Here is a 23,611-nt window from a genome sequence, read left to right as displayed (position 1 = left end):
AGTGCACAAAAAAGTGAAAAGAATATAGACAATTTATGAAATAGTGTTGAACCTCAACACAGGTTTAGGGACAATGGGTACCTAGGCAGCCCTTGGGATCTTGGTGGGAGGAACCCATGGACTTCTCCACTTAAGAATGTTACCTTTAATATAATTGTGCTGCCAAAAATGCCAGTCACCATGACCATGTCTCTAATTTTAATACTGCAAATCCTCTGGAAATCTCTGTTACAGTTTCCATCAGGTATCCACATTGAGCAGTTAAGCTACAACAGAAAGGCAAAGCGATGCAGACATTTTCAGAATAGGAGAACTTCCCTATAAGCATGGTGGGCAATTCTAATTGGATGGGGGCAGAAAGTGGAGGGCCAGAAAGATAACTCTCCTCAAAAAAGATACTATAAATTGTCATACAGAAATATTTGAATCCATCTACTCTTTCCAATTAAACGACTCCTTTCAAAAAGTATTTAGTTAAAAACTATTTTTTGAAGCTTCTTAAAGTATTGCCATTTCTTTTCAGAAAACTTGTTCTGTTGTCTCCCTTCCCCACTCCAAGACTGACTAAGGTTGTATCTTTCAGCACACCTTTGCTGAACATTGATTATTATAATTTTTTAAATAACAATTTCAATTTGACACGTTAAAAAATAGCCATTAGCTTAACTTCAATTTTGTGAATGTTATGTAACCCACACAATTTCAATAAAGTTTTATACCACTCTCTCTTTTTTGTCTTAGACTAGCTCAAGTTGCTTTCTCTTACTTACAAACAAAATTTGAAAAAGAAAGTCAAAAATGCAACATCGTCAATCTCAGACAACTAGTGAAAATTTGAAAATGATATGTATCAACAGGAAAAATGGCTAAATATGTTTTGCTAAATGTTTATCAAAAAATAATACACTTAGAAATTCATTTTCAAACAATACTTGAATGTACAAAATGTGCTCATGGTGCCATATTAGGCAGAAAAAAATTGTTGCAAAAGACTTTGTATACATTACCATATAGTGCATGAAACAAATAGAAAAAAAGTTGAAAATTTAATTAAAATGCTACCAATAGTTACTTCTACATAGTGGGATAACTGATTTTGTTTATTTCCTTCTTCATATTTGTCTATTTCAAATTTTCTAACCATATGTTATTATATAATCCATCAAGATTCCAAGGGCTGCCTGGGTTTCCAGAGTCCCTAAACCTGAGTTGAGGTTCAACGCTATTTCATGAATTGTTTACATTCTTTTTATTCTTCTACGCACTGTTTGTTTATTCATGTCCTTTGCTCATTTAAAAACAGCAGGTCGTCTTTCTAAACAAATGTATCTAATTTGCAAGAACAGGAAGAAATGTTTTGGGATTTAGGTTTATATCTCCAAGTCATCAGCAGCCATGGACCTTCAAATTCTCTCAGATTTGGTGAGTAAGATAGTAGAAACTTGCTTTACTATCTTACTCACCAAATAGCAGACAGATAGTGGAAAGTTCTTTGTCTAGTCCTTTCTTTTCTTAGGTCTTCTCAGTAGATGTTTAGAGTCCTGTTAGAGTCAAAAATTGCCAGGTGGCAATTTGGTTTTTTTCAGTTCCTTGTTTTTCGTTTGGAAATTGTAGCTATATTATGGAATAATAGTGGCAATAGCAACATCTACATAGTGCTTTAAATATAATAACTCACACAATAACTTAGGAAGTAGGAGCAATTACTATCATCACGTTTATTTTACAAATGAGGAAACTGGCCAGTGTGGTGGCTCACGTCAGTAATCCCAACAGGTTAGCAGGCCAAGGCAGGCTGATGGCTTGAGCTCAGGAGTTAGAGACCAACCTGGGCAACTTGGCAAAACCCTGTCTCTACAAAAATAAAAAATCAGCCAGGCATAGTGGTGCATGCCTGTAGTCCCAGCTATTCAGGAGGCTAAGGTTGGGGAATTGCTTGAGCCCAGGAGGTCGAGGCTGCAGTGAGCTGAGAACACACTCCTGCACTCCAGCCTGGGCAACAGAGCAAGACTCTGTCTCAAACACATGGGGAAACTGAGGCACAGAGCATTCAAGTGTCATGACTAAAGTTGCACAGTCAGTGAGTAGCACAGCTAGGATTTAAACCTAGTCAGGTAGCTCCAGAGTCCAAGTATGACACTCTGGGTCGATGAGGGTAATGTTTCGCTTCCTTTTCACTCCACTCTAAACTGTTTGCCTCACTCAGCCAATGTCAAGGGGCTACCAGAATCCTTGGGAGATATGGTGTAGCACACCAAGAGTTACAGATGCAGTTCTCTGAGCAGTGGCTTGGACAAACACAGAACAAACTGCTAAAATCATGGAGGCAATTCTGAGAGTAGCAGAGCCTGGAGGGAGCTTGACACTTGGAGGGTGCCAGATACCTAGAGACAAGGTAACAGTGGCCCTGTGAAAGCGTTCTGTATACACCAGACCAAAAAAGTCAATTGAGAACGTAATGGATGTGCTGTTAATTGGTCTCCTCTGAGACTGGGCCAGAAACTGTTGCCTTGGCAGGAGATCAACACACTAACATCATCAACAACACAGACATATAAGATTGTCAGCATGTGTGGTAGACTACAATAGCTAGACCTATATTTTAATGTATAGTTGACCCTTGAAAAGCACAGGTTTAAACTGCATGGGTTCACTTGTATGTGGATTTTTTTCAATAAATATACTGGAAAACTTTTCGGAGATTTCTGACAATTTGAAAAAACTTGCAGATGAACCACATAGCCTAGAAATATCAGAAAAAAAATTAAGAAAAGGCTAGGTATGTCATGAATGCATAAATTATCTGTAGATACTAGCCTATGTGTTAATCAACTCTTTCTGTTATCAGCAAACCTTCTAGTCAACAGTAGGCTACTAATAGTTAACTTTTGGGAGAATTAAAAAGTATACACAGATTTTCTGTTTCTTTTTCTTTCATTCTTTTTTTTTTAACTTAAGTTCTAGCATACATGTGCACAAAGTGCAGGTTTGTTACATATGTATCCATGTGCCATGTTGGTGTGCTGCACCCATTAACTCGTCATTTACATTAGGTATAACTCCTAATGCTATCCATCTCCCCTCCCCCCATCCCCCGGCAGGCCCCCGTGTGTGATGTTCCCCACCCTGTGTCCATGTGTTCTCATTGTTCAATTCCCACCTATGAGTGAGAACATGCGGTGTTTGCTTTTATGTCCTTGCAATAGTTTGCTCAGAATGATGGTCTCCAGCTTCATCCATGTCCCTATAAAGGATATGAACTCATCCTTTTTATGGCTGCAGAGTATTCCATGGTGTATATATGCCACATTTTCTTAATCCAGTCTATCATTGATGGACATTTGGGTTGGTTCCAAGTCTCTGCTATTGTGAATGGTGCCTCAATAAACATACATGTGCATGTGTCTTTATAGCAGCATGATTTATAATCCTTTGGGTATATACTCAGTAATGGGATGGCTGGGTCAAATGGTATTTCTAGCTCTAGATCCCTGAGGAATTGCCACACTGTCTTCCACGATGGTTTAACTAGTTTACAGTCCCACCAACAGTGTAAAAGTGTTCCTATTTCTCCATATCCTCTCCAGCACCTGTTGTTTCCTGACTTTTTAATGATCACCATTCTAACTGGTGTGAGATGGTATCTCATTGTGGTTTTGATTTGCATTTCTCTGATGGCCAGTGATGATGAGCATTTTTTCATGTGTCTGTTGGTTGCATAAATGTCTTCTTTTGAGAAGTGTCTGTTCATAAACTTTGCCCACTTTTTGAGGTGGTTGTTTTTTTTTCTTGTAAATTTGTTTAAGTTCTTTGTAGATTCTGGATACTAGCCCTTTGTCAGATGGGTAGATTGTAAAATTTTTCTCTCATTCTGTAGGTTGCCTGTTCACTCTGATGGTAGTTTCTTTTGATGTGCAGAAGCTCTTTAGTTTAATTAGATCCCATTTGTCAATTTTGGCTTTTGTTGCCATTGCTTTTGGTGTTTTAGTCATGAAGTCCTTGCCTATGCTTATGTTCTGAATGGTATTGCCTAGGTTTTCTTCTAGGGTTTTTATGGTTTAGGATCTAACATTTAAGTCTTTAATCCATCTTGAATTGATTTTTATATAAGGCATAAGGAAGGGATCCAGTTTCAGCTTTCTACATATGTCTAGCCAGTTTTCCCAGCACCACTAATTAAATAGGGAACCCTTTCCCCATTTCTTGTCTTTGTCAGGTTTGTCAAAGATCAATGGTTGTAGATGTGTGGTATTATTTCTGAGGGCTCTATTCTGTTCCATTGGTCTGTAACTCTGTTTTGGTACCAGTACCATGCTGTTTTGGTTACTGTAGCCTTGTAGTATAGTTTGAAGTCAGGTAGTGTGATGCCTCCAGCTTTGTTTTTTTTTTTTTTTTTTTTTTTGCTTAGGATTGTCTCAGCAATGTGGGCTCTTTTTTGGTTCCATATGAACTTCAAAGTAGTTTTTTCCAATTCTGTGAAGAAAGTAGTTGGTAGCTTGATGGGGATGGCATTGAATCTATAAATTACCTTGGGTAGTATGGCCATTTTCACAATATTGATTCTTCCTATCCATGAGCATGGAATGTTCTTCCATTTGTTGGTGTCCTCTTTTATTTCACTGAGCAGTGGTTTGTAGTTGTCCTTGAAGAGGTCCTTCACATCCCTTGTAAGTTGGAGTCCTAGGTATTTTATTCTCTTTGAAGCAATTGTGAATGGGAGTTCACTCATGATTTGGCTCTCTGTTTGTCTGTTATTGGTGTAAAGGAATGCTTGTAATATAGTCCCATATTTCTTGGAGGATTTTCTTGAAATAGTCCCATATTTCTTGGAGGCTTTGTTCATTTCTTTTTACTCTTTTTTCTCTAAACTTCTCTTCCCCCTTGATTTCATTCATTTGATCTTCAGTCACTGATACTCTTTCTTCCATTTGATCAAATCTGCTACTGAAGCTTGTGCATGTGTCACGTAGTTCTCGTGCCGTGGTTTTCAGCTCCATCAGGTCATTTAAGGACTTCTCTACACTGTTTATTCTAGTTAGCCATTCGTCTACTCTTTTTTCGAGGTTTTTAGCTTCTTTGCAATGGGTTTGAATATCCTCCTTTAGCTCGGAGAAGTTTGTTATTAGTGATCGTCTAAAGCCATCTTCTCTCGACTTGTCAAAGTCATTCTGCATCCACCTTTGTTCCGTTGCTGGCAAGGAGCTGCATTCCTTTGGAAGAGAAGAGGAGCTCTGATTTTTAGAATTTTCAGATTTTCTGCTCTGGTTTCTCCCCATCTTTGTGGTTTTATCTACCTTTGGTCTTTGATGATGGTGACGTACAGATGGGGTTTTGGTGTGGATATCCTTTCTGTTAGTTAGTTTTCCTTCTAACAGTCACGACCCTCAGCTGCAGGTCTGTTGGAGTTTGCTGCAGGTCCACTCCAGACCCTGTTTGCCTGGGTATCACCAGCGGAGGCTGCAGAATAGCAAATGTTGCTACCTAATCCTTCCTCTGGAAGCTTCGTCTCAGAGGCACACCCGACCTTATGAGGTGTGAGTCGCCCCCCTACAGGGAGGTGCCTCCCAGTTAGGCTACCCGGGGGTCAAGGACCCACTTGAGGAGGCAGTCTGTCCATTGTCAGATCTCTAACTCCGTGCTGGGAGAGCCACCACTCTCTTCAAAGCTGTCAGACAGGGACGTTTAAGTCTGCAGAAGTTTCTGCAGCCTTTTGTTCAGCTATGCCCTGCCCCTAGAGTTGGAGTCTACAGAGGTAGGTAGGCCTCCTTGAGCTGAGGTGGGCTCCACCAACTTCAAGCTTCCCAGCCGCTTTGTTTACCTACTCAAGCCTCAGCAATGGTGGACACCCCTCCCCCAGCCTGACTGCTGCCTTGCAGTTCGATCTCAGACTGCTGTGCTAGCAACGAGTGAGGCTCCTTGGGCGTGGGACCCTCCGAGCCAGAAGCGGGATATAATCTTCTAGTGTGCCATTTGCCAAGGCCGTTGGAAAAGCACAGTATTAGAGTGGGAGTGTCCCGATTTTCCAGGTGCCTCCTGTCACGACTTCTCTTTGCTAGGAAAGGGAATTCCCCAACCCCTTGAGCTTCCAGTGTGAGGCAATGCCCCACCCTGCTCCATGGGCTGCCCCCACTTGTCTGGCAAGCCCCAGTGAGATGAACCCAGTACCTCAGTTGGAAATGCAGAAATCACTCATCTTCTGCATCGTTCATGCTGGGAGTTGCAGACTGGAGCTGTTCCTATTCAGCCATCTTGATGCCACCCCCTACACAGATTTTCAGCTGTGTGAGTAAACCCTGCATTGCTCAAGGGTCAACTGTAGAGTCTATTAATAGCTAATTTGAGATATAGTAAGGCCAACAGATCAGGAGATAATTGCCTTTGAAAACAGTTTATTACTCACAGTTCCCCAGAGAAAGGGTATACCACACCACGGGGGGCTACATGGGGAAGCACTGGAGTTGGTCATGAAGCAGAGGGACAGAAATTGGGCAACTGCCTTTATTGTAGTCTCCATGAAAAGGTACAGGAGAGGTAGGGTAAGTTGGCTTAAGATGGCTACCCTGAATGATTTCATCAGGCTTTGGGACAAAGCAGCTGTCCCTAGTTGCCTGTACCTGGCCGTGGGGTTATTAGGGTAAGAGTATGACAGGAGATGGCTGAGGATGTGGGCTCTGGAATGGTTGGTTTGTATTTGAAAAGCACGTTCCTCCCACTTGTTGATGGGGTTGGGCTTGTTTGTTTTTTTCTTGTAAATTTGTTTGAGTTCTTTGTAGATTCTGGATATTAGCCCTTTGTCAGATGAGTAGATTGCAAAAATTTTCTCCCATTCTGTAGGTTGCCTGTTCACTCTGATGGTAGTTGCTTTTGCTGTGCAGAAGTTCTTTAGTTGAATTAGATCCCATTTGTCAATTTTGGCTTTTGCTGCCATTGCTTTTGGTGTTTTAGACATAAAGTCCTTGTCCATGCCTATGTCCTGAATGGTATTGCCTAGGTTTTCTTCTGGGGTTTTTATGGTTTTAGGTCTAACATTTAAGTCTTTAATCTATCTTGAATTAATTTTTGTATAAGGTATAAGGAAGGCATCCAGTTTCAGCTTTCTACATATGGCTAACCAGTTTTCCATGTTCTCACTCATAGGTGGGAATTGAACAATAAGAACACTCGGACACAGGAAGGGGAACATCACACACACACACCACCAGGGCCTGTTGTGGCGTGGGGGGAGGGGGAAGAGATAGCATTAGGAGATATAACTAATGTAAATGAGGAGTTAATGGGTGCAGCACACCAACATGGCACATGTATACTTATGTAACAAATCTGCACTTTGTGCACATGTACCCTAGAACTTAAAGTATTATATATATATATATGTATATATATATATATATATATATATATATACATATAAAGAAAAGCACATTCCTTGAGGGGGATTCCTCCGGATGACAAGGGTAAGCAACGAGAGAGGCAGGAAGGCAAGGCAAAGTGACTCAGACACATTTTTGAGTTGTCCAGAACAAGGCATGTCTAGCCTAAGGCTAATGTTAAAGCATCAAGTTTACAGAAGCCAGAAACATGATTAATACAGCTTAGCTTTTGTGAGCCAAAAAATACAAATAGCAATTCATTTCAGGGGCCCCAACAACTGAAGAGAAGGAAAACAAACAGAACTCACTCTGCATTATATAGAAATGATGGAATATTCGATATAAATATGAATATAAATAATAAAATCAGTTAAATTCAATAGATTGCTTGAAGGAAAATAATCATTTATGAATTATCATATGTGAGAAACTTTCTAGTGTTCAAAAGATTTATAAAGGGGTAAAAATCATGACGAAAAAGACTTAGAAGGTATATTTGAAAGTCCATACATTAAAACAACAGTAATTCAGAAGATGAAAAACGTGGAGATAAAGGTAAGGCAATAGTCTAAAATAATCTTTGAAGAAAATTTCCCTGAGTTGAAGAATGTCCTGACATTTCAGACCGACTGTAGCTCACTAGCTTCTAGACTACATTGAGGAGAACAGAGAACCTCCCAGGCATATAGTAGCAACATTCCCAAACTCTAAAGATACAGAGAAATCTGACAGGTGGCCAGGAAGAAAAACAAATGCATACAATTGAAAAATATACATATCTGTGTGACTCCAGGCTCTTTATCTGCCATTTTGGAGGCTATGAAACAGGGGAATAGTAACTACAGAAACTCTCAACAGGAAAAGACTACAGCTTATACTTACCAAGATATCACTCATTGTATGGGACAAAAGTAAAATGTTTGAGGATCTGTAAGAATCCTCAGAATATACACCTACTAACTCCATCTAAATAAAATGCAGGCAAGAAAACTTCTTACCAATTTACAAATGAACACAATTAGAGACACAATAAAGCATGCAAGACACAGCAGTGTATAAAAAACTTTGACATTTATAATTACACTATGTTATATACATGATTATCTCCATGTATATTTTATATCAAACATTATTAAATCTGCATGGATAAAGGTAGACTTAAAGTGTACAGTATGAATGGCAAACAAGCATTCTTAAAGATAAGGGATTTACTATTAAAAGCACTAATCTATATCAGGCAAAGAAGTGGTAGGAATCGGGGGAAAGTAAATTTTCTGAAGAGCTTACCTTATTGGTGTGGTTGGGGAAAACAGTGGAATCAAATCTGTGTAAACAGTGTTATGAGTTGAATTATACTCCCCCAAAATTCGTATGTTGTAGTCTTAACCCTGACAATGTAATCTTTTTTGAAAATAGGGTTGCTGAAGAGGTAGTTAAGATGAGGTCATACTGGGATAGAGTGGGCCCCTAATCCGATATAACTGATGTCCTTATAAAAAGGAGAAACGTGGACACAGACATACACACAGGGAGAACACCATGTGAAAAGAAAATTAGAGATCAGCATGATGTATCTATAAGCCAAAGAACAACAAAGATTGCCAGCAAACCACCAGAAGCCAGGCATGAGACATATTCTCCCTCCCAGTCTCAGAATGAACAAACCCTGAAGACAGCTTGATTTTGGACTTCTAGCCTCCAGAGATATGAGATAATAAATTTCTATTGTTTAAGCCACCAAGTTTGTGGTATTTTGTAATGGCAGCCCTAGAAAACCAATACACTAAGTAATATGAAAGAGCAAGTTGGTATCTTACTTCCAGATATTAGCAGAAATACATGCATCAGATTATATATAAAATCAGGAAAAGGGAAATGTAAAGACTAATAGAATGGAAAATAAAAATAGAAGCTCTGGAAGGAAAAATCACAACTTGATTATCAAGTAATATAAAGTAAATGAGTGAACCCCAGTCTCTACTAAAAATACTAAAAAATTAGCCGGGTGTGGTGGCAGGTGCCTGTAATCCAAGCTATTTGGGAGGCTGAGGCAGGAGAATCGCTTGAATCCGGGAGGAGAAGGTTGCAGTGAGCTGAGATCGTGCCACTGCATTTTAGCCTGGGCAACAAGAGCGAAACTCCGTCTAGGAAAAATAATCATAATAACAATAATAATAATAAAGCAAAGCAAAAAAGGAAACAAAAATGCTTAGTAAAATCAAGTATATCATTCACTAAATGTAAACAGAATGAACACTTCATAAAACACAGAGATCGTAAGATTCAGCTTTTAAAACACTGTACCTTATTTGCAAGAAATACGTTATCGTAAACATTAAAATCATTCACTATTATTAGATTCTCCCCTTCCTGGGTGTGCAGAAGACTCTAGTTGGTAAATATGTCACATGACTGGTTTTAGAAAATGGGCTGTGAAACAAATAATTTAAGAGGGAAGCACGTGTCCCAGCTACCTCTTCCTCTGCCACAGTGAACCCTAACACCACAGGTTGAGATGGCAGAACTTCAAGATTGAAGCTGCCTGGATTATTGAGGGTACAAATGGAGGGCAGCTGAGTTTTCAAGTTAAAACAAAACAAAACAACAACAAAGAAACCTAATTGGCCTTTAGTGAGAGCCAAAAATAAACTTTGTTTCTCTAAGCCTTTTAAATGTCAGGGCTAATTTGTTAGTGGAACATAGCTTTTCCTTTCTAACTGATAAACACAATTAAAACAGAGCAATTTCTTTTAAGGTTGGAAATAACAGGATAAACAGAGACACCAGACAAATGCAAGTAAAAGGAAAGCAAGAATGGATATATGGTGAGATGGATAATTGCATTAAAAGCACCAACAAGGATAGACAATATAATGATGTAATGATAAAAATCACAATTCATAAAAAATATAAACAGCCTTAAACACACACACACACACTCATCAATAATATGTTATAAATAAACAATATGATAGTTTAAGGCTGTAAAACAAAAACTACTGAAACTGCAATAAAGTTTCGACTAGAGTATGAAACTTAAGTATATCTCGGAATTTGACAGCTCTAATAGATAAAATATAAGGTCATAAAATAACTCAATAATAGTATATTTAATAGATATATCCCCTGTATAGAGAATATACATTTTTATATGCTTAATTTAGCCACATCATAAAGCTTGACAGATTTTTAAAAGGTGGCTTTCTTTTAAAATAATTCAATAAAATTAGAAGTTAATAAAAGATTAACTAAAATAATATTGAGAATTTGTTAAAATGAAGTCTGGGGAGGAAAAGACTTTTATACCGTGGCTCTTCTAAACTCTTGTCTCATCATCAATATCAAAAAAATAACTATCAATACTATCCAACATCTCATCTTCAAATTATTCTCTACATAAACTTCCAAGTTAGATGAAAGCTTGTATTTTTTTCAAAATGAGGAGATAAGTAGTTTATTTCCATATAAAGTCTTATGATAGCCTAGCTAAAAGGAAGCAGAACTTACACATAGACAATGTGAGGGAATTCAGCTCAGAAAAATATCTCAAGCCAAGTTGCATTCTAGGCTTGAAAGATCCTGTCCATACATCATTGTACTGTCACCATGTAATAGGATGACCACACGTCCTGGTTTGCCAGGACAGTTGTGGTTTATGTCTGTTGCCCAGGTGTAATTATTAATAGTACTCTCTTTCACTTTCAAAAGTGTCTCAGTTTGGACAATAAATTTTATAGTCACCCTACCATGTAGTGATACAGCCCCATTGCTTAACAAGGTAGGAATCTCAGGGCCTTTTCTGTACAAAGATTTGTGAGCACACCCAGACCATCCATGGACCCGTTTTCATTGTCCTGCTTTTCCTCATCTATGAAAGGAACATCAACAGAATTAAGTATTAATTAATAATGAGAATGAAATGACTGGAAGCAGTATTTATGACCCTGACCAAATTTGAAAAATATGCTTATTGAAATAGATACCAAGGGAATCACTGCATAGGATTATGCCAGAGAAAATGATAATAACGTATTAGGAAAAATATTATAGGACCTTATTAAATATATAAAGCCTATTTTTCTAAACAAACTAAAATTCACCAATTCAATCAATCAACCAGTACAAACTGGAATACAGTCCATGCTAGTGTGATGGAAAGGATCAATATAAATTTGATCACTTTGTATACATTAAAAAAATAGACAAAATAAATTAGAAAAGCTATTGGTATAACATGGATAGTATAGTACCTTATGATTTCATTTCACACAACACTGGTAGTTTTTGGTATACATGTTGACATCTACAATATACTTCTATGAATAAACACCAATCAATAGATTTATATCATAATCATCCCTATGCTATCAAAGTTCACCTAATAATGTAAAACAAAGTCATTCTTTAGTCTCTTCTCAACACTCAGTCAATGCACTACAGGTTTGGAACACAACCTATATTCTTCTACCTACTATTCTTTATTACATAAGAAACTATGTACCACTTTATCTGTCCCTGGACAATCCTTGAGTATCTAATGCCCCTATTGCTTAAGACCCACTACTTTCTGCTTTTCATTTCACCTTCACAATGCCTACTACTGGCAAAGCCTTAACTTATCTATTCCTTCCAAACCCCCAATGCAAATATCTTCTTTTTATAATAAAATGAAAGCAACTTTCTTTTCCTTTTTTTGCTCATTAGGTAGCCAGTATTATTGGCATTATAGTTAATAGCCACCTGGTATTTAAATATTCTTCTTTACCAATATATTGATCAGATTGCTGTAGATACTTGGTAATTTGTATAGATAGATGAATTTTTCTTGAATCTGTGAAATCAACACTTAGAATCCCACTATATTTGTCACAGAAATCTATAACATTTTTCCTCAGAGATTTAGTTGATTAACTAGTTTAGGGATAATTATTAAACATTGAACTTGATCTTTATTATTGCTCCTTGTCATCTACTGGTGGATACATTAACCATCAGAGTTATGATAGTAATAGAAATGACAAATACAGATTCTTCTCAGAGGAGTAGTAGAGTTGTCAAGAAATATAAGAAATTTGTGTATTTCCTAAATGCTCAGCTCCTAGAATTCAAAAGTAGCATTTGGAATATGTCCATGGAAATTTGATAATATAAATTTAATTTTACAAAAATCAAGTAATATTCTTTTTAATGATTCAGAGGTTTTCTATAAGATTAAAGATAATTTCAAGAATCATTGAACTTCAGATTTTTTTAAAAGGTCAGTATGCTAGGAATTTTGAAAAGGACCAAAGTAAAGGCATCCAGTGCCAACATGAAAAGAACATATGCATAAATGAATAGATGCCGCTTAAGATAAACTTAGGTATATCTCAGAATTTCACAGCTCTGATAGGCAAAATATAAGTAAAGTCATAGAGTAACTGAATAATACTTGATTTAATAGATATATCCCTTGTATAGAGAATATACATTTCCTTTATATGCCTAATTTAGAGACATCATAAAGCTTGACAGATTTTTAAAAGGTTGCTTTCTTTAAAAGTAATTCAATAAAATTAGAAGTTAATAAAAGATTAACTAAAATAATATAATTTGTTAAAATGAATTTTGAGGTGGAGAAGACTTTTTTACTACAGTTATTCAGAAGCTCCTCTCTCATCATCAATATCAAGAAAAATAACTATCAATACCACTAACTATCATCTGGTATTTCAGCTGGTTCTGTAACACCACATGAAAACTTTTTAATTGCAAGCGAGAGACTAATTCTAGTAATGTGTATGCTTGGAAAGAGTTTATATTTCTTTTCTTTTTTTTTTTTTCTTTTTAAGAGAGGGTCTTGCTCTGTCGTGAAGACTGGAGTACAGTGGTATGATCACAGCTCACTCAGCTCACTGCAGGCCCAAACTCTCCACCTCAGCCTCCTGAGTAGCTGGGACCACAGGTGGCACATCACCATGCCCAGCTAGTTTTTATATATATATATTTTTGTAGAGATGCTGTCTCCTCATATTCATATTTCTTAATTAACAAAAGTAGAAGGGAAAATATTTTTTAAAAAATTTTATATATAGTTTCATTGAGGAAAATATTTTCAATTCTCTTTGTTTTCAAAATCAAAGTGAGTAAAATTTTATACATTTTAAAGCTAACACCCATGTTAATATATATGACAAAATTATTTGTCATAAAAATTACAATGGCAAAATTTTACCATTGGTAATGCTGAAAATTCTCTAGTAGACACAATAGAAAACTGCAGCTACTATCATGAATGGAAAAAAACAGACGAGTTTGGCTTTAGCCTATTATTCAGCCTAAATTGACTTGATAGTTTCCTTGTACGCCAAATGCATACTTCAGTATCATCTCTAGTAACTCAGAAATTGTGCATGACAAATGACAATGTGATTACAATATGTTACCATCTTACAAAATAGTAACTGAGCCATTATGAGTACAAAGTATGTTTTTCAGATTTGTGTTAATATATGAATATTAAAATTTCATACATAAAAAAAGTTCAATATGTACTTCGTGATGAAATTCTGTCTTTGCATGTTGAGATTCCATCAATTTTTTGAAATATAATTGTGTAAATTTTTTTGCCAGAGTAAAATAATTAATGAGCACTTTGATTCCAGTTACTTTTAAGTGAAACCATTTTTTTCTTTATTTTCAGAAGTTAAATTAGTAGTTAAAGAGACAGTAAAAATATTGGAAAGAATGACTTAGGTAACCCTGGGAAGCATATTATATAATTTTTGAGTCAACAGTTTTTCTAAAAATTTAAATAATGATATAAAGCAAAACAACCAATAGTAGATAAAATTATAATTCTAATATTTGTAAAATTATTTATGTGCTAGCATTCCTGACATTAAAGCAAATAACCTTAAAAAAATGGCTGATAATTTGAGATATTTAATTATATTTAGGCCATAAGTATTTCAAGATTCATATCCTGCTTCTCCAATGGTATCAGTAAAAAGGGAGCATCTATTTACTATACAAATATGTGGTAAAGTACCTACAGGAGCCATCTAGAAGCCAGCAGTGCTGAAAAATTATTGTTTCTAAATCACAAGGTAAAATTATACAAATTTGAATCTTTAAATGTAAATAATTAATAAATGTATATATTCTAAGTTTTGGTAAAATTGAAACCACCTTTGCAAAATTATAACTGAGGAAATTATGACAGTGAAAGAAATCAGACCCCACCAACTCTGTCTTGTTTCTAACCCTTAAGCTGTCCTTGTTCATTCCTGGGCGTAGGTCGAACTAACTTTGGGAAGGAATTCAGTTCATGGTTTGACTCTGAAACAAAATCGATAACAGCCCTTTACCAAAAAGACCCCCTTCTTGCCTGGGGTCCAGTCTGCCTTTGCAGGGCTAACAAATTAGCTAAAAATCAGAAATTACAATTTAGGGGTCATGCAGCCTCTGGCTCCAAGAGTCTAAACCTCCCCAGATTGCTCCTGGGGATAATATCACTATTGCAAAACCTAAAATCAGTGCTTGAGATACTTTGCAGACCCTGTACTGGATGGATCAGCTGACACCACCCAGACTGGTAATCCGGCCCAACCAGTTCTGCTGTCACACCCAGGAACAGAACATACTAAGAAAACCTAACTTTCATCCGCTATGATTCCATCCCCAACCTGACCAGTCAGCACTCCCCACTTCCCAAGCCCCTACCCGCCAAATTATCTTTAAAAATTATGATCTCCAAATGCTCAGAAGACTGATTTGAGTAATAATAAACTCCGGTCTCATGCACAGACGGCTCTGCGTGAATTACTCTTTCTCCATTGCAATTCCCCTGTCATGATAAATCGGTTCTGTCTAGGCAGTGGGCAAGGTGAACCCACTGGGCAGTTACAAAATCTTAGATTTATTTTTGTATCACAGACATTCTACACTGATGATATTTGGCTTCAACTTTGGCTTCAGCCAAATGTTTATTTCAATATCCAGCCACTGAACATTTGGCCCATGTTCAGCCCTCAAGTAAGGGTAGAATTATTTTAATTCCCCAGGGAGCCCTCCTAAACGTGAACCTTAGGAAAACCTTAGAGAAGGGCTTCTCAAACTGGAATGTGAGTTAGGGTCATCTGGGGAACTCTTCAAATGCAAATCCTGATCCAGGGTCTGTGGTGGAAGCAGAGATTCTGCATTTCAAATCAGTTTCTGGCTGATGCCAGAGCTGCTGGTCCAGGGCCCACATTTGAAGGAGCAAGCTCCTAGAGAACACCTAACATTCCTATGTGTGAGTGAACACGTGGACATTCTGAGCCATAATTTCTGGAAAATAATTCTGTTCTCTTCCCAAAAGTTTGTCCTGGGTTCGGTGCCTAGTAAGGGAGAAATGAAGAGAATCAAATTACTTCTTTTATAGCTTAAAGGTGTTCTACTATGTAAATTAAAGAAAAAGCATGAACAAATTGAGCAATTCACAAACAGGTTATATTAAAGACAAGAGTTTGGGAAATGACGAAATCATCCTGAATTATATCGTTAAGTGTAAAAATTTAAAAGGACCACACACAATTTCTATTAATAGTACAAAGCAAAAAGAAACCATTAATAGGAAGTCAAGAAAGTGAACCAAAGACTGTGATTTAAAGATCCTGGAAAGAAATTAAAAAAAGAAAAAAACAAGAATACATAGCATTAATGGAAACTTACAGGGAAAAGATAAAGCAAGATAAAATGCTAGCCATCAGGATAAAGCAACAAGATGGAATTTTATAAAATACTCTATCTTAAGGAAAAGATAATTGAGGAAAAAATAAACCTAATAAACCAATAGGGGTATACAACTTACTGAAAATGGCTAAAATATTAAACTATTTCATATTAGTCTTTAGGTAGAAAAAAAATGAAGAAATTAAATCTGTAGAGTAAGAAAGAACTGAAAAACTAACCTATCTCCACCAAAAAAAAAAAGCAGCTATACAGTCAGAGAAATATTTTAAAATTTTGAGAACACGTAAATCATCCAGCTACCATGTATTACCAGGAGGATGGCATGTAATCTAAGGGAGAGGAAAATTTAATAATGTTTCTATGGGACTAAACTTTTATTGTTATAATCATTATTTAATATATCTGAGAATCAACAATACATTAGAGCTGTACTTAAGGTAGAGATAGCCACTTCTATATGAATTTATGATTCAAGCTGAAAGACAAAACACAGGAGAGAGAAAATACAGTCAGGGGAAGATGCAGAAATCATTTTCCCAGAAAATATTAGAATATACTACATAAGGGTAAAGTTGTTATATTTGTCCTTAGAAAAGTGTAAGAAAAATGAAGGCTATGTTCGTAGAAAACTTGAATTGAGAATATGCTGATGAAGTGTAAGAATTTCTGTCCCATTTAGTCTAGGCCTAAAGTATTTTCTTACAACTAGGTAACCCATGATAGCATAATATGGGAAAACCATCCATTATTAACACGGAGGAGTAAATGAAGCACTTTGGAAGAGAACTACCTTTCAGACCACCAAGGCTCTATTGACTTAATTGCGCCCTATTGTACTAAGTGGTCCTTTAATGGGAGGGAGGATGTAATGCAACTATGAGGCACTTGACACAACAGGGAATATTTTACTCATCTGAGAGGATACTTACAGATACTGCAATGATAACAATTGTCTAGTACCACTTCACACAAACACCTCTCCACATTTCTGTGTATAAATTCACTTTGAAATTTGTCACTGGAAGAAAGGGTGAGTTTTGCACACTTCAAAATTTTAAAGAAAGCAAAAGGAATTTTAAACAAAAATTAAACTTTAAACTAAAAGAGCTCTCCAAATGGCTTGAAAGCAACAGCTCCATCTTCTGTATGCACTATGGTGTCCAATGTGAAACACTGTGTGGGTGTATGAGTGTGTGCATTTTGAAAATGGGGTGGAAGTAGCAATATATTTGTCCATGAGAATTTATATACATTGTGAGTAGCGGACATGCATGAAAAAAAATGCTTTGTCTCTGTCCCTAGGTCACCAAAAAACAGGATTCACTTTGAAATTCTAACCTCTTTTTGACCACAATAAATAACTCTTGGCTGAGATTCACTATGCCGGGGACCCACTGGAATCCCTTTCTGCTTAGAGGACATGGCCCCATTAAACATAAGGTGGGTTATCTCTGGCTGGAATGCCTGAAAAGGCCTTAGCAGCACTATTTAAAGGCAGCAACACATATATTTGCTATAGCTATCTCACTTCTGGGAGTTTATCTTTAAAAATGACTGTGGATATATGTGGCGCAAAGGTATACACTTGAGAATATGTTTCAAAATGTTGTTTCTTTTAGCAAAAATTTAGAAACAAACATGAATGGTCAGTAGTAGAGAACCAATAAAGTACACAATATTCTGATAGTTAAATACTAAGTAGCCATTATAAATGAAGCAGAAAACTATTTTTATAGCATTAAAAAATTCTGTTACAGTTACTAAAATAAATTGTTAGTTAATTGTCAACTAGTGTTCCATTTTGTTATAATATCTACATATATAAATGTGCTAAATAAATTATATAGGGAAAAGAATAAAACATGCAGGGAGGCTAAATGTTATCCTCTTTAGGAATGGTAAGATCACAGATGATCTTTATTTTCCTTTGTGCTCTATTTTTTATATTTTATAAAAGTGATATATTATCTCTCAAAATTTTATGTATAGTCATATTTGGCAAAATTATTTCTAGATAGGGAGCTGTTTTTTAGAAAATACTTTAGTGAGCCAATTGAGGCTGAGAGTAACTGCTGGAAGCATGAGGGGCAATGTCAGTTTGCAGAAATGCAAATGTAGGTTACCTGGATAGGGAGAGGACTTTAGTTTGTTCTTGAGAGGAAGAGACAGAACCAAGGAGAAGAAAAAGAGCAAACAAGAGCATGAGGAATGAGGTTTGAAAGTGGGGATCATGCAGGAAATCAGTCAGTGGAAATGTCTATGAAGTGTAATGGCCAAAGGACCTTTAAAGAATAAAATGACTAGTATTCAAATCAATGCTTTTATATTTGTTGTATGTGATCCTTAAACCTCTTCCAAAATTCTTCAGTAAAATTTAACATGCTCATGAATGTTATGTGTGAGAGTGGGTTTGTTAGGGTAACTTCAGAAAGAGTTGAGATTTTTCTCTCAGTGCAAAACAGAGGTGGCCCACACAGAGGGAGGAGTTTAGAAGCAGAGGAAGCTGAGAACCTAAGCCTGGTGAAATTCACAAAGATCTTGGAAAGGGCTCTACATTTCCACAGGACGTGGAAGTCAAGTGAGGTGAGGGAGTGAATTAACCTTACTGGTTGCTATGGGGGTAGAAGGAAACTTCCCCTCTGCCCTCTGAAGGTCCCACTGAAATGAGCTGACAATAGATTAAAAGAAGAACAGGCATACAAATTTTTCACAAGCACATGGACATGGGAGTCTCAAAAATATGAGACTCAAAGAAGGGCTACATGGGTGAGGCTTCAATATAGTTGATATGGTTGGATCTGTGTCCCCTTGCAAATCTCATGTTCAGTTGTAATCCCCAATGTTGGAGGTAGGGCCTGATGGGAAGTGATTGGATCATAGGGGAGGTTTCTCTTGGTTTAACACCATCCCCCAGTGCTGTTCTCTTGATAGAGTTCTCACAAGATCTGGTTGTTTAAAAGTGTGTAGCAACTCCTCGCTCTCTCTCTTTCCTCGTGTTCCAGCAATGAGACATGCTTGCTTCCCCTTCACCTTCCGCTATGCTTGAAAGTTCCTGGAGGCCTCCCCACTAGCTGAGCACATACTTCCTGTACAGCCTGCAGAACTGTAGAACGAATTGAACCTTTTCTCTTTATAAATTACCCAGTCTCAGGTATTTCTTTATAGAAATTCAAGAACTAATATAACCCTCTTTATGTGAAAGAAGAAAGTGAATTAGCTGTAGGCAATTAGAGAGGTAGTAAATAAATTTTTAGGTAATGAAAGGTCCTGAGAGGCAGACATTATCTAGCAAATTATTCTCTTAAAAAACTGAATGGTATTGGCAAGTTACACGAAGGTGGAACTGCACTGTATACTGCCATCTAAGGACACGGGAAGCAGCCATCTGCAGGTTAGGAAGAGAGCCCTCATCAAAGAGTCAAATCAGATGGCACCTTGATCTCAAACATCCTAGCCTCCAGAACTGTCAGAAAATAAATTTTTGTTGTGTAAGCACATGATCTATGGTATTTTGGTATAGCAACTGAAGCAGACTAACACATTGGTATTAAAAAGCTGGAGTACAACTGCAGCTGACATCTGGGTTACAATTTTAAATCTAATAAAAACTTTAGAAAGTCAGACCCAATGGTTAGCCTGATTTGTGTCACTTGCCTTTTGGAGAAAATTTCCAACCATTGTTACTGACCTCAGCCTAACATTTTGTCATCCATTTTAAAAAGCTTCTTTAGTTTCTGCATATCCTATTAAGTTGTTATTTCAAGTTGGTGTCCCACCTTGGTTTGAGTGCCTTTCTGCTGGTTTATTGCCAGCTTAATATTCAAATGGGATGTAACTTTGGCTCAGATTTTTTTTTTGTTTCCTCCTTAGTTCACTTTAAAAACTATGCAAAGACCCACATTCTAGTTTTTAGGCATTATGACTATTTTGCTTTTAAAGGTTAGTCCTCAAGACCTGTAGACACACAGAGAGAACCCTTGGCTCCCTGCTCTGACTTTTTTGCCAACATCTTCTCATCTACAAAACTAGATCCTGCCTACTTGCTCCTGTGAACATCAAAGTGTGAGTTTTTATTTCTTTCATCAGGAAATCCCGTCCTTGCAGCACCTGGACCAGTAGACGGTATGATGATCTTCACACGTAATATCTACAGGATTTAGGGAAAAAAAGTATTTATATTCCTGTAAGCTCAAACTAAAGCAGTTTCCCAGGATTAGAGGCAAAGACTGGGGAGAGTCCCAGTGAAAGAGTGCTAGTGGGTGGAGGTTTCAAATAGTGCTGAGAAAACAAGAAATCAACTCCAGCATCAAAGTAGGAGCTACCTGAGGGCAGTGATCATAATGTCTTGTTACTACTGAATTTCCTAGGCCTATGACAGCACTTGGCATCAAATAAGAACCCATTAAAGATTTGTAGAATGAATTAATAATACAGTGATGGCTGCATCTGCACCCTTTTTTATGGGGACAACTTTTCTAGAAACACAGAGAATATTACTTCTTTATTAGTAGTGGATGTTTTAATTCCATTTCATATAACTTGCTTCAAACGAGTTATATTTAATTTAAAAAATGCTTACACAGTCTCTAAGTGAACTATATGCCATCATTAACAAGAGAATTAGTCAGAGGTACAACTGTAAAGTAGAAGGCGTTATTCCTTGGCTTCGTGTTTTCTAAGATTTTTCCCTTGTAGGACCCGCTTCAGATTTCCTAAGCCCACAGACTTCCCTCTCAGGCCTCATCTGCTCACATGGTCTTTATTCTAACAAACATTGTCTATGATTCTTTCCTTTTTAATTACCTCTCATCTGGTCAAGGGTCTCAGAATCTTCTAAAGTGACACATTATCTCACTTGTAAAATTTATATAACCAACCATGCTCACTTGAGAAGGAATTGTTGTCCCCAATGTCTCACTCCTTCCTTCCACTTTAATATATGTGCTTTCTAAAGACAATAGGCCTTCTTTCTCCTCTCCCTGTCATAAGCTGCCACTAAGTACCTGTATTAGTCAGGGTTCTCTGGAGGGTCAGAACTAATAGGATAGATGTATGCATAAAGGGGAGTTTATTAAGGAGTACTGACTCACACAATCATAAGGTGAAGTCCCACAATAGGCCATCTGCAAGCTGAGCAAGGAAGCCAGTCCGAGTCCCAAAACCTCACAAGTATGGAAGATGACAGTGTAGTCTTAAGTCTGTGGCTGAAGGCTCGAGAGCCCCTGGCAAACCACTGGTGTAAATCCAAGAGTCCAAAAGCTGATGATCTTGAAGTCCAGTGTTCAAGGGCAGGAAGCATCCAGCATGGGAGAAAGATGAAGGCTGGAAGACTCAGCAGGTCTGGTCCTTCCAAGTTCTTCTGCCTGCTTTATTCTAGTCACGCTGGCAAGATGGTCCCCACCAGATTGAGGGTTGGTGTTTCTCTCCCAGTCCACTGACTCAAATGTTAATCTCCCTTAGCAACACTGTCATAGGCACACCAGAAACAAAACTTTGCATCCTTCAATCCAATCCAATTGACACTCAATATTAACTATCACAGTACCTCAAATGATGGAAATTTCAAACCTGAAAGGAGGAAGAAGAGAGGGTATCATCAAGATTGTCTTTAAAAAAGTTTTCTATCCCCTCAAATTCTGTAGTAAATCATTGAGACATGCCTTCAAACATATCAATTTCAAAATGTGCATTATTATTTTGCCAGTCAGATTTATGTGCATTTGCATTCATGTGTAAGGGCAAAAATAAGGTTTTCAATTGAAAGAGAACTCAGTTTTAAGTTTCTCTTCTACTCAGTGAATGTTACTTACTGTTTCTAAATTTCAATTTTTTAACTGTAAAATGGAGATATTACAAACGGATGCCAAATAGAGTGATAGATAGATAGATAGATAGATAGATAGATAGATGATAGATAGATAGATGATAGATAGATAGATAGATAGATAGATAGATAGATGATAGATAGATAGATAGATAGATAGATAGATAGATAGATAGATAGATATAGATAGATAGATGATAGATAGATAGATAGATGATAGAATACAATGTATACACATTTGGCCCAGGCCATATTCCTAAACTAACTCAATGTATCAGCTATAATGATAGAGATTTAGCTGTAATCTATCCCTATTGAAATAAAACATGTGAAGCTTAATGAAAATTTTGTTAGTCTTAAAATCTTGATTGCTGGCAAAAAATGAAGAGCTTTTTTCTGAGTAACTAAATGATGTCCGGCTGTTCCACACCACTGTTGCTTATTTATTAGATTAAGACTTCAGCCACTTTTAATCTTCAAATAAGACTCTGTACCAAAATATACTTTTTTTTGGAAAATTACACCCCCAACACAAATATATAACAGCAGAAATACAACTAAATAAGACTTGCAGCAACCAAGAAGTTGAGCAAAACTGCCATTTACTCACTAGTTTGCTTATCTTGGCAAGGCTGAACATGGCCCACAATCCCTGTCTTGGAATCTTGACCCTTCTCAGGAGCATGCTGTGTTCTGGGGCCCTACTGCCCACCCTTCTCAGTCCTTTCCAGTCACAGGAAACATAGACCACTGAGTGCCACTGCGCTCTACAGGTTTCCACATAATTGGTTTAACAGTAAGTAAATTCCTGTAAGACAGTTGTGATGGCAGCAGCGGCCCTTCTGGAGTGGCTGCTGCAAAAACGCCGGCTGAGGTGGGGAAGGCACGGCTGCAGTTGCATGCTCAGCAGGACCAGCAGGAAGTGGGAACAGGTGGAAGCCCCACCCCCCTATGGAGTTGGCAGGGTGGGAGTCCATGCTTCTGGGTGCAGCTGCAGCCGCTCAGCTGTGGCTCCAGACCCAGGCATCCCTATGCTCTCAGGGTTTCAGGAAGCCTCTGCCCCTGCAAGCTTGGAAGTGCCTGCTTCTGCTACCTGGCCTCTCCCTGATCCCAGTGCCCCCAGAGCAAAGCTGTGGCCGAGCTCAGGCAGTGTTGCAAACAGCCAGGTGTGTGCGCACTCAAGACAGTGCTGACACACCAGCCCCTTGCCGCCTCAGCTTCCTCCAGACTTTGAGCGCTGAGGAGGAGTGGAGGGTGGGTGGTGGGGGGTAGACAGGTTCCTGGGTGGAAAGGGGCAGGTTCCTGGTGAAACTCCACTTTCCAGCCAGGGATGTCCTAAAGCCTGGGGGAATGGCTGCCAGTTCCGGGTGGAGTCCATGTCCCGGAATAAGAATTTATGGTGCTTTTTCTGGGCCTGCCCATGGCTGCCCATGGACCAATCAGCACACACTTCCTCTCTTCTGGGCCCAGTGGGCACAGTGGCTCACGCCTGTGATCCCAGCACTTTGGGAGGCCGAGGCGGGCCGATCACTAGGTCAGGAGATCGAGACCATCCTGGCTAACACAGTGAAACCCCGTCTCTACTAAAAATACAAAAAATTAGCCAGGCATGGTGGCGGGTGCCTGTATCCCTGCTACTCGGGAGGCTGTAGCAGGAGAATGGTGTGAACCCATGGGGTGGAGCTTGCAGTGAGCCGAGATT

This window comes from Symphalangus syndactylus, chromosome 7 (assembly GCF_028878055.3).
Source record: "Symphalangus syndactylus isolate Jambi chromosome 7, NHGRI_mSymSyn1-v2.1_pri, whole genome shotgun sequence".
NCBI classification, from domain to species: domain Eukaryota; kingdom Metazoa; phylum Chordata; class Mammalia; order Primates; family Hylobatidae; genus Symphalangus; species Symphalangus syndactylus.
This window is presented reverse-complemented; position numbering follows the sequence as displayed.